The sequence below is a fragment of the Oryctolagus cuniculus genome, chromosome 17, assembly GCF_964237555.1.
Source record: "Oryctolagus cuniculus chromosome 17, mOryCun1.1, whole genome shotgun sequence".
Taxonomy (NCBI): domain Eukaryota; kingdom Metazoa; phylum Chordata; class Mammalia; order Lagomorpha; family Leporidae; genus Oryctolagus; species Oryctolagus cuniculus.
This window is the reverse complement of record NC_091448.1, coordinates 43,714,821-43,727,940: the sequence shown is the minus strand read 5'-3', so window position 1 is coordinate 43,727,940 and position 13,120 is coordinate 43,714,821. Positions and strand designations below refer to the sequence as shown.

The window sequence follows — 13,120 nt, the reverse complement described above, 5'->3', positions numbered from 1 at the left end:
CTAGTCCTGGATGCTCCTCTTCTGATCCAGCTCTCTGCTATGAGAAAGCAGTGGAGGATGGCCCAAGTCCTTGGGCCCCAGCACCCACATGGTAGAGCCAGAAGAAGCTCCTGGCTCCTGGCTTCACATCAGCGCAGCTCCAACTGTGGCAGCCATCTGGGGAGGGAACCAGTGGATGGAAGACCTCTCTCTGTGTCTCGTCCTCTCGCTGCGATGCTACCTCTCAAATAAATAAATAAAATCTTAAAAAAAAAAAAAAAGCAAAGTGATGGAGGAGAGACAGAGATCTTCCATTCATTTGTTCACTCCCTAAATGACTATAACAGAAAAAGATAGGCCAGACCAAACCCAGGGACAAGGAATCAGGAACTCCAGAACCCCAGAACCCAAGTTCTTGGGCTATCATCTGCTACCTCCCAGGCACAACACCAGGAAGCTGGATTGGAAGTGTGGGCACCCCAAATGTTAACTTAACCTGTTATGCCACAATACCCACCCCCAACTTCTACAAAATGCAAACAAAAAATGAGTGAAAAAAGGCTAGAAACTGGGGGGGGGGGTGGTAGCAAGAGAAGAAAAGATTACATGGGGTAGAAGAATTTGTGGTAATGAGCATATCAGAATTTTGAGGCAATGATTTCATATAATTGCCAAATTGTACAACTTTAACACAAGCCATTTGTTGTATGTAAATATACTTTAATAAAGCTGGTTAAATAATGTTAACCTGTTTTCAGTAACTATTTTATTGGTGGTGATATTTTGAATGCTGTGTATATACTGATTTCCAATATGTGAGAAAGGAGACAAAAGTTTAAGATCAGATTTTAACAATTAATTTGAGTCTGAAGTATCAATATGAACTTAGGTTATTTTATCTTAGACTACCCACTAAAAAAGCCAAGAAACAATGACCAACCCAAAAGCAAAGTGAGTACTTCTATTGCAAAGGGGACCTTGCAGAAATGGTTGTCTCCATGTCTGGGATAGGCAATGCACAAAATCAGCCTGGAAGATTTGGTCACATCTATATAACTGAACTACTATGGTTATCTCACAAAGACTCAGGAATCCAGTAGCCAATATAATATACTTTGCACGCCAATAAAGACAACGTCAGTGAAATGAAAATATCAAATATGCTTACATTCATAAATAATATTAACTGGTCACTGTTAAAGGATACTAATGAGCCAATTCATTATTCTGTAAGTGGATAAAGTGATCAAATATGCATTTATCTGATCTTTTATACAAACTGTACCTACCAACAATCAGATAAAAATGAAGCTTTATTTTTCTAGAAGCATTCAGCTAATAAATCAAGAATTACAGAACTGAAATATTACCATTTTGCAAACCATAACAAATCAATGGATCTAGGCAATAATATCAACATTTACTAACATCAAAAGGAGACAGGGCAGGCATTTGGCACAGTGGTTAGGATGCCAGTTGGTAATTCTGCCACAGGGTCCTATCCTTTTTTCCAAATGTGTGAAACCCAGATTAAATCCTAATCTTCTGACTCCAGCCTGGCGAAACCTCAGCTGTTGTGGGCATTTGAGGAATAAACCAGTATATCAGATGAAAGGTTTCATCTCTCTCTCTCTTTCAAATAAATAGAAATTTACTTTTTTTTTCTTAAGACTTATTTATTTATTTGAGAGGCAGAGTTACAGAGGCAGAGATAGAGAGAAAGATGTCTTCTATCTGCTGGTTCATTCCCCAAATGGCCTCAACAGTCAGAGCTGAGCTGATCCGAAGCCAGGAGCTTCTTTCGGGTCTCTCAAGCAGGTGCAGAGGCCCAAAGACTTGGGGCATCATCTACTGCTTTCCCAGGCATAGCAGAGAGCTGGATTGGAAGTGAGCAGCCAGGACTGGAACCAGTGCCTATATTAGATGCTGACACCGCAGGCGGCAGCTTTACCCGCTAGGCCACTGTGCCAGCCCCTGGAAATTTAAAAAGAATAAAAAAGAGCGACAACCCAACACTATTAGCCTCCTGATTAAGTCTAGTTCACTTCCCAGAGACTGTCAAGAAGGAGGAGAGTAGGAAGATGATGATGATGACGATGATGAAAAATGAACAAAGTAAAAGAACATCAAGGGCCGGCGCCGTGGCTCACTAGGCTAATCCTCCGCCTTGCGGCGCTGGCACACCGGGTTCTAGTCCCATCGGGGCACCGGATTCTGTCCCGGTTGCCCCTCTTCCAGGCCAGCTCTCAGCTGTGGCCAGGGAGTGCAGTGGAGGATGGCCCAAGTGCTTGGGCCCTGCACCCCATGGGAGACCAGGAGAAGCACCTGGCTCCTGCCATCGGATCAGCGTGGTGTGCCAGCTGCAGCGCGCTGGCGGCAGCCATTGGAGGGTGAACCAACGGCAAAAGGAAGACCTTTCTCTCTGTCTCTCTCACTGTGCACTCTGCCGGTCCAAAAAAAAAAAAAAAAAAAAAAAAATCAAACATGACTGTGATCAAGTCTCCAGATCCAACTATCAATAAACAGAAGAGAAAACAGGAACAGGAGACACCACATGGACACAACCAATAAAAAACAGACTATGGTGATTTCTAAGAAAAAGTCATCTGGATTCCTCAAAATTAAATTCCAAAGGGAACGGGAGAGGCGTGGAGAGGGAAGCACTCTCTAGATGTAGGCATTCTCAAAATTAGCTTTCTTTATTTCTCTAACCTTTCTGCTGGGTGATCTTATCCAAGTATTAAGGTACAAGCCTTGTAACAATCAAGCTGACACCACAGAATTGGTATGTCTAAAGCCCAACCTCGTCATAGGTTACAGATTTAGTACTAAAAGGAATCTTAGGGATCATCCGATCTAAATATCTACCTAATATACTCAGCCAGGGCAAATGAGGTTAATTTTCTTCTTCAAAAACTTTAAATAAAAACAGGAAAGAATAAAACCCACATTTCCTACCCTAACATTCAAAGCCTTATAGTTTTTTTGTTTGTTTGTTTGTTTTTGTTTTTTTGACAGGCAGAGTGGACAGTGAGAGAGACAGACAGAGAGAAAGGTCTTCCTTTGCCGTTGGTTCACCCTCCAATGGCCGCCGCGGCCAGCGCACCAAGCCGATTCAAAGGCAGGAGCCAGGTGCTTCTCCTGGTCTCCCATGGGGTGCAGGGCCCAAGCACTTGGGCCATCCTCCACTGCACTCCCTGGCCACAGCAGAAAGCTGGCCTGGAAGAGGAGCAACCGGGACAGAATCCGGTGTCCCGACCGGGACTAGAACCCGGTGTGACGGCGCCGCAAGGCAGAGGATTAGGCTAGTGAGCCGCGGCGCCGGCCAAGCCTTATAGTTTTATCTTCTTTCTTCCTCTACTTATAAACAGGTCTTCAAAAAGTCCACAGAAAATGCTCATTATCTTTCAACTCCACTTCTCCATAAATTTTTTTAAAGATTTATTTATTGGCCGGCGCCGCAGCTCACTAGCCTAATCCTCTGCCTTGCGGCGCCAGCACACCAGGTTCTAGTCCCGGTCGGGACACCGGATTCTGTCCCGGCTGCCCCTCTTCCAGGCCAGCTCTCTGCTGTGGCCAGGGAGTGCAGTGGAGGATGGCCCAAGTGCTTGGGTCCTGCACCCCATGGGAGACCAGGAGAAGCACCTGGCTCCTGCCTTTGAATCGGCTTGGTGCGCTGGCCACGGCAGCCATTGGAGGGTGAACCAACGGCAAAGGAAGACCTTTGTCTCTGTCTCTCTCTCTCACTGTCCACTCTGCCTGTCAAAAAAAAGAAAAAAAAAGAAAAGAAAAAGATTTATTTATTTATTTAAAAGGCAGAGTTACAGAGAGGCAGAGATAGATAGAGCAAGAGTGAGAGGTCTTCCATCCACTGGTTCGCTCCCCAAATGGCTGCAATGGCCAGAGCTGCACCCATCTGAAGCCAGGAGCCAGGAGCTTCCTCTGGGTCTCCCATGCGGGTGCAGGGGCCCAAAGACTTGAGCCATCTTCTACTGCTTTCCCAGGCCATAGCAGAGAGCTGGATTGGAAGTGGAGTGCCCAGGTCTCAAACTGGCGCCCATATGAGATGCCAATACTGCAGGCAGCAGCTTTATCCACTATGCCACAGCACTAGCCCCTCTCCTAAAAATTTTGAAAGTACCTGCTATTCCCCAAATATGCCTACATGCTCTTAACTAATTTGTTTCCCTATCTTTGCCCCAATTACTACCAACATTAGCTGAAATACTGCCATTGATTATATCATGAATTTTCTTTTCTGATTTACATTTTTCTATACAATAATGGTGAATGATTAGCATGATTATACTACCATATTGAGTGAGTATAAAATACACAAAAGAACTAAGAAAAAACAAATATCTTTCCAATTTCCATTCAATTGCATCTCTTATTCACATTCATTATCTGCTATTTGGTATATATCAGGTAGTCTACATAAAGGCTAAAAATTAAGTCAGGTAATTTTTGAAATTACAAAAATCTATTTCTAGGCATACTAGAAATTGAACAGTAACTTTCACATAAATGTAAAGTGATTAACTTTTCTGTCTTCAAAACTCATTCACTTTTGCCTAAGAGCAAAAAACTCATCCATAATCTTGATAGAAATTATTTTGCTTGCAATAAACTCAATATCTATTTAGCTCTCATTTTTAAATAAGTATACTGGATCTTTCTAACTTTATTAGAATTTGATTTTGCACACTTGGTAGAAAGTAACAATAATAATGTAAAATTGTGTTTTTATACACGTTTGGTGATTACAAATTAGAACAATCTCAGGCAAAGTCTTCTAGTTGCCATCTAATAGCATGTTCTCCTTTTCCTTAGAATTTCAATGTTTTTCAAGGCAGTCATACTCAACTAAAAAGACTACACAAATTATTTATTCTTCTCTGCAGCTAGTATGGCCTTGTGATTCAATTTTGGCCAATGAAATATAAATGAAATTTTATGTCTGATTTTCAGGAAGTTTCCTTAAAAAGAAAACCAGTAATATATTTTCTTTGTCTCCAGGAAGGGTAATGGAAAAAGAAACTTCACAAACTCTTCTGTATCTTCTGAATTTTGAACTATGTAAATTGTTGGAGACCCGGAGGAAGCTCCTATCTCCCAGCTTCGGATCAGCTCAGTACTGGCTGTTGTGACCATCTGGGGAGTGAACCAGCAGATGGAAGACCTTTCTCTGTTTCTCCCTTTCTCTATAACTCTCCCTCTCAAATAAATAAAATCTTTAAAATAAAAAAAAGGTAAAGAAAGCTGGGCGAGAGGCTTTCACAGTGCCAAGTGGAGGTGCACACATTTAAAAAAAAATGGAATGATACTACGAAAAATACAAAAGGCAATCAATGATATAGAACTCAGAGCCCTGTGAGTCAAAAACTTCATCCCCATTAATGCCTCTTTGTTAACTCGCACTTAGGAGGCTGGATTCTTTCTATTCCTGTTCCATGGCTCACTAGTTTCAGATTTGGGATTAAACACTTAATAAAGCAATATTCGCTAACTCAAGAAACCTTTTTCATCCTTATGAGCAGTGAAGACTATCAGTAAGTGAGTGCTAACACATTTTACTGGATTGGGTTTTTGGCCCAGTGGTTATGACACTATTTGGGACACCCACAACCCTATCAGAGAGCCTGAAATTAAGTCCTGACTCTGCTTCTGATTCTAGCTACCCGCTAACGTGCACTCCGGGAGGCAACAGGTTCAAGTACTTAGGTCCCTGCCATCCACATGGAGTTCTAGGCTGATTTCTAGCACCCTGGCTTCAGCCTGGCCCAGCCCCAGCTGTTATAGGCATTTAGGAAGTTAGTCATCGGATGGAAGTTCTCTTTGTAGGTGTCTCTGACTCTCGGTATCTGTGTGTGTGTGTATGTATGTGTGTGTGTGTCTGCCCTTCAAATAAAAACAAAATTTTAAAAAGCCTAGGATTTAAAAAAAAAAAAAAAACCAAACATCTACTGAGTTCCTCCCAAAAGTCTGCTCTAGCTATTTCTTTATATTCTCTTCAAATCAGTGTATTACTTAATGGTCATATAATGGATTTTCAGGTTATTTGGTAATATAAAATTCTATCTCTAAAAGAAGATAAACCAACATCTATTGAATGGTCGCAAAATTTAAAACCATGTACAAAGACTTGTGTTCAAAACTCCAAATATTTTAAGATCCATGTCAAACAAAAAATCAGTTATTATAAAACTCACAAAATGTTCTCTCAAACAGTAATACACATTAAAATTACTAGTAGAGTGTTTAGTGTATGTGCTGCTGAAATGAGCAAACTAGTAGAGTTTTTTTTTTTTTTTTTTAAATGGATGTGTCTCTAGCTTCTGAGATTTGGATTTAGTAGGTCTAGGTTGGGAACTAGACATCTGATGCACACTATTGGTTAGCATTCACTAGAAAGGCTTAGACGCCACATTTTAAATGTATGTAATACAAGAAGCTTTTCTTTTTTGAATGTGAAATAAAGGCAACATCCTGTCAATAACATGTAAGTATTTTTCTTTTCCAAAAGCACATTTAATTAAAAAGTAAAACTTCTGCATGTAAATTCATATATTAGCCCAAGAAGGGTATTAATTTATTCAACAGATATTCATCAATCATCTACAAGGTACCTCTTGTATACTGTTCATGTGTCCTGTCACACATACAAAGAGTACAAACATCCATCCTGACATCAAGAATTTTTCAAATCAATAAACAAATGAGATTCCAGAAATTAAGCTGCTTCACTGGTGTACATAATTCTGAAAACAAATGGAAGACTTTAACACAATTTCCTATACATCCAGCAGTGAAAGGGATGGCACAGTAATGATAGCATGTGAAAAGGCAAATTTAATAAAACAATGTAATGACGGACTTTTCTTTTGCTTATTCCTAAACTATGTGACAGTTATTGTAGACAAACAGACCTCCACATACACAGATTTATAATTAACTAAAACACTTCTGAGGGCCACGATAGAAACCTTGGCATTAAACTACAAAGCATATCTGTTCTAATGGCTGAACATTCTCTCCTAAATGACTAGGTATAACTTTTAGAATAAATGAGAAAATTCTAAGGTGTGCACCTGTGTATGTTGTATTACTTAGGCATTACAAACATGTTATTTCCTCAATGTTTACATTTCAAAGCTTTTACAACCAAAAGCACTCTACTCAATTCAAAAACTGACGGGTTTTGTGAAGACAAATAAACCTTTTTGGACCATCAACTTTAGAAATCAACATTAAATTATGCTCTTCAATTTCAGCTCACAATCCAAACTTCCAATAAGAAGAGCTACAGGAAACACAGAGGATTGTGTTTCCCTTTTAACCCCACCTGCCCATTCTTCCAGCTTCCTATTCTCTAGGGTAAGGAGGCCCTGATTTCAGACAAAAGAAACTGATAGAAGTGGAACAAACATGTTAGCAGACACTCATACTTGGGCATGTGGAACTTGTAAAGGTGTATTTTGTCAAAATATATTCATATAATTTATACTGCTCAAATGAATTTTATATCTTATGTTAGCATATACACATACCTTTTTGCCGTTTGGTTGGTTGGTTTGTTTGTTTTTGGACAGGCAGAGTTAGACAGTGAGAAAGAGAGCCAGAGAGAAAGATCTTCCTTCCATTGGTTCTCCCCCTAAATGGTTGCTACGGCCGGTGCACTGCACCGATCCTAAGCCAGGAGCCAGGTGCTTCTTCCTGGTCTCCCATGTGGGTGCAGGGCCCAACCACTTGGGCCATCTCCACTGCCTTCCCGGGCCACAGCAGACAGCAGGACTGGAAGAGGAGCAACCGGGACAGAACCGGTGCCCCAACCAGGCCTAGAACCCAGAGTACAGGCGCCACAGGCGGAGGATTAGCCTAGTGAGCCGCGGTGCCGACCTTTGCCCTCTTTTTAATAGCTAATAATATTTAAGCAAAAGATTACATTGAAACAATCTATTTTGGGGGGGCGGGCAGGCATGTCAGAAGTCATCATCTTAATACACTGCAGATGCAACATTTCTATTTAAAGAGTTACTTAAGGCCTGCACCGCAGCTCAATAGGCTAATCCTCTGCTTTGCAGCGCCGGCACACAGGGTTCTAGTCCTGGTCCGGGCGCCGGATTCTGTCCCGGATGCCCCTCTTCCAGGCCAGCTCTCTGCTGTGGCCCGGGAGTGCAGTGGAGGATGGCCCAAGTGCTTGGGCCCTGCACCCCATGGGAGACCAGAAGAAGCATCTGGCTCCTGCCTTCGGATCAGCGCGGCGGCCATTGGAGGGTGAAACAACGGCAAAAGGAAGACCTTTCTCTCTGTCTCTCTCTCTCTCACTGTTCACTCTGCCTGTCCAAAAAAAAAAAAAAAAAAAAAAAGAGTTACTTAAAAAGCAGCATAAATCCTTGTGTGTGTTGGGTGGGGAGTGAAGAGTGAGGGGTGTTCTCTTTGTATATTTGACAAGCTTTTAGCCATGATGAGTATAAAAGCATTGCTAACACATTCTCCTAAGGACTGATCTACTTAGGGACAGAGAATATACTTGGAGATGTCAATATCAAATGCAAACCTACAAGGGACAAATTTCAAATAAACATGAAACCTTTGCTATCCCAGTACGTATTATCATCAGCCTATGGACAGTCAATAACTGAGGCTTTTGTTTAGAAAAAGCCAAGAGTAAGCTTGTATTAAATCTTGCTCCACAATGGAATAGACTCTCCTCCAGTTCTTTCCAGTTTATCTACTGTTGGGCAGGAGGGGTGGACATTCTAATTTCCAAAATTCATTTATTGTCATATTATAATTACCACTACCATCACTTCTCAGTCTATTGGCTAAGATTAAATGTAATTACCACCATTGCCCTACAGAATCAATAACCATGATCACTAGTTAAAACCCACATTTAGGGCCAGCGCCGTGGCTCACTTGGCTAATCCTCCACCAGCGGCACCAGCTTCCCATATGGGCACTGGGTTCTACTCCTGGCTGCTCCTCTTCCAGTCCTGCTCTCTGCTGTGGCCCAGAAGGGCAGTGGAGGATGGCCCAAATGCTTGGGCCCTGCACCCCATGGGAGACCAGGAGAAGCACCTGGCTCCTGGCTTCAGCCGTAGTGGCCATTTAGGGTGTGAACCAACGGAAGGAAGACCTTTCTCTCTCTCGCTCTCTCTCTCCTCTCTCTCTCTCTCACTCTTACTAACTCTGTCACATTAAAAAAAAAAAAAAAAAAAAAAACCAACCACATTTAAAAGCAAAACTGATAAATACTTTAAGTCAATTAAGTTCCCTGAATAAAAGCCATGTAATTAAAAACAACTTTCACCAGGGAATTCTCCTAGAAGTAACTAGTTCTAATATTTGGGGTGTTTGGTTTACTGTTTTCAACAAAATTTCAAAATATTTGACAAGACTGTGCACTATGCTGATCCACCAACCTCATCCATGAGAAATTGCAAACAACTTGAACAAGTGCCCACAAATATTACACTTGATACCAGTCCCATTCTGCTTCTCACTGAGGTTCTCCACTTCATTAGCAGCATGAACTTATCCTGTGCTGTGTTTCAATAATCATCACAATTTCTACTACTCAGGTCTAACGATAAATTTAAACGTAAATGATTACTTCTTTTAGATGGCTGTAGTTTTTATTTTTTTTTAAAAAAAATTCTACTTATTTTATAAAATGGAAGACTCTCCAGATGGCCACAACAGCCAGGGCTGGGCCAGGCCAGGAGCTTCATGTGGGTCTCCCATGTCGCTGCAGGGGCCCAAGAACCTGGAGCATCTTCTGCTGCTTTCCCAGGAGCATTAGCAGGGAGCAGGAACAGAAGTGGAACAGCAGGGACTCGAACTGGTGCCCATATGGGATGCCGGAGCCACAGGCAAAGGCTTAGCCTACGATGCCACAATGCTGGCCCTAAAAACAGGATCTTGAAAAGGTATCTGCACAGCTGTTTACTGCAAAAAGAGAACAATCTATTCAACAGATGAAAGGATAAAGAAAATGTGGAAATGGAAAAGGATAAATAAAATGTGGAAAATGGAATACTAATCTGTCTTACAAAAGAAGGAAATCCTGTCATAATACTACACACAGACAAACCTTGAAGATATTAGGCTAAGTGAAATAAACCAATCAAAAAGATAAATGCCAGGCCCAGCACTGTGGCACAGTGGGTTCAGTCGCAGCCTGCAGTGCTGGCATCCTATATAGGCACCGGTTCCTGGCTCCTGACGTTGGCCTTACCCAGTCCTGGCCATTATGGCCATTTGGGGAGTAAACCAGTGGATGGAAGATTTCTCTGTCTCTCCTCTTTCTCTCTGCCTTCCAAATCAATAAATAAATCTTTAAAGAAAAAAAAGGATAAATACCATAATAATATAATTCCATTTATATACCGTATTTAAAGTAGTTAAATGAAACTCAAAGTAGAGTCTGATTACCAGGTGCTAAGGGGGAAAAGAAAATAAAGAGTTGTTTAATTGGTAGAGTTTCATTTTACAAGATGACAAAGTTATACAGATCTGTTACACAACAATCTGCATATACTTAACACTACTGTACAGTACACTTAAAAATAGTTAATGTGGTAAATTTTATGTTACAGGTTTTTTTTTAAAAGATACATTTATTTATTTGAAAGTCAGAGATACATAGGGAAAAGGAGAGACACAGATAGATCTTCCAACTGCTAGTTCATTCCCCGGATGGCAGCAACTGCAAGGATTGAGCCAGGCCAAAGCCAAGTGCTTCATCTGGATCTCCCACATGGTTGGCAGGGGCTCAAACACCTGGGCCATCTTCCACAGCTTTTTCCAGTATAAGAAGTAGGTGAATTGGAAGTGGAGCAACTGGGACACAAATTGGAACCTATATGGAATACTGGCATTCCAAGTGGCGACTGTTCCCACTATGCCTCAATGCCAGCCTCTGTCTTTGCTTTTGTTCTGTTTTTAATAACAAAAAACAGATGTAACTATAGAATGAGTATCTCTTATCCAAAATGCTTAGAACCAGAAGTATTTTAGCTTTTGAAGATTTTTGGGTTTTAGAATATGTAAATACACTTTACTGGCTGAGCATCTCTAATCAGAAAATCTGAAACTTTCTAAGTATAATGTCAGTGCTCAAGAATTTTCTGGGGGCTGACACTGTGGTGTAGTGGGCAAAGCTGCTGCCTGATTGCCGGCATCCCATAGGGGTGCCAGTTCCAGTCCCGGCTGCTCCGCTTCCGATCTAGTTCTCTGCTATAGCCTGGAAAAACAGCAGAAGATGGCCAAGTCCTTGGGCCCCTGCACCGACAAGGGAGACCCAGAGGAAGCTCCTGGCTTTGGATCAGCACAGCTCCAGCTGTTGTGGTCATTTTGGGGAGTGAACCAGCGGATGGAAGACCTCTCTGTCTTCTCTCTGCCTCTGCCTTTGTAACTCTACCTTTCAAATAAATAAATAAATCTTAAAAAAAGAAAAAAAGAAATTTTCTGGTTTTGGAGCACTTCAGATTTTGAATTTTTGAATTACAGATGCTTAACCTGTAATATAGAATCTGCAAGATCACAATCAATCTGGGGAGGGAGGCTAAAGTCTTGTTTTCAGAGTCCTCCCCATGTCACTGTAGGGCGATGGATGAACTTTATTAACAACTGACAGAATGGGGCAGGGCGGTGCTCTTAAATTCTGGCACTGTAAAAGGCACATATGATGAAATATCATATTTAACCTTTCAATAACCATGCAAGTAGGTACAAAATGAAATAGAAATTGGGTGAAACTGGCAGTAAGGAGACCAACTATGAGAACACAACAGGAATCCTGGCATATGTGATAACAATACTAATCAAATCACAAGTGTCATCGCTAAATGATCCCCCAAAGCTTCCAACAGTTTCCTGGACCAGCTTCAATTTTGCTACCAAGAGGAAGATATTGCAGGCTTTTATTTGTTGTAAATTTTTTAAAAAAGCAACATGTGACCTTTTGCCTCATTGCACTCCTGAAAGCAAATGGGTCAGCAGCAGCTCTGCAGGACCTACGCAGGAAAATTCAGCCAAAATTCCCCCTCTTACTGCAGCTGCTCAAACCAGCCTGGTCTGATCTGGAAATAAGGCCACCAGTGTTTCCTTCAGCACACAAAGGATATCAGCTTCCTTAAGTTGAACTATGTCACTTTTCTTGAATAGATTCTCTAAGACATCAGTGCTATGGAAAATCATGTGAGCTCTTTGTACATAAAATAAGTAACTTCAATTTTTTAAAACAGTAACATGTGGGGCTGGCGCTGTGGTACAGTGGGTAAAGCCACCATTTGCAGTGCTGGCATGCCATACGGATGCTGGTTCAAGACCTGGCTGCTCCACTTCCAATCCCGCTCTCTGCTATGGCCTGGGAAAGCAGAAGATGATGACTCAAGTCCTTGGGCCCCTGCACTGGCATGGGAAACCCAGAGGAAGCTCCTGGATCCTGCCTTCAGCCTGGGCTGGCCCTGGCTATTGTGGCCATTTGGGGAGTGAACCAGTAGATGGAAGACTTCTCTGCCTCTCTGTAACTCTGCCTTTCAAATAATTAAATCTTTTTTTTTTTTTTTAAAGTAACGTGGGATAGTATAGTGGCGCAGCAGGTTAACTTGCTATTTGTGATACATTGGTAACCCTTATCAGAGTGCTTGTTCTATTCTGGGCTGCTCTGTTTTCAATGCAGCTCCCTGCTAATGTGCCTGGGAAAGCAGCAGATGATAGCCTAAGTACCTGGGCTCCTACCACCAACATGAAAGAACATGGGGAGTTTCAGGCTCTTGGCTTCAGTCTAACCCTGCCCTGGTTGTTGTTGTGGCCATCAGGGGAGTCAATCAGTGGAGGGATGATACCTCTCTCTCTCTTTCAAATACATAAACCTTTAAAAAAAAGATACTTGCATTCCCCATGGGAGTACCTGGGTCAGTAAGTCCCAGTTCCAGCTTTTGATGACAGCTTCCTGCTAATTCAGACTCTGGGAGGCAGCAGAGCATAGCTGAAGTAGTTGGGTTTGTGCCACTCCTATCAGAGACCTGTACTGAGTTTCTGGCTTCCAGCTTCGGCCTGACCTAGCTCTGGCTGTTGCAGGCATTAGGGGTGTGAATTAGCAGACGGATGCTCTCTTTCCCTGTCTCTC

At 41.9% G+C, this 13,120-nt stretch overlaps 1 protein-coding gene across 5 annotated transcripts in view; it reads right to left on the bottom strand.

The window, feature by feature from the left end:
• The window catches only part of NLK (nemo like kinase), a 183,357-nt gene that overhangs the window by 129,777 nt on the left and 40,460 nt on the right, over positions 1-13,120 (bottom strand). The gene's annotated exons all lie outside the window — the stretch shown is intronic.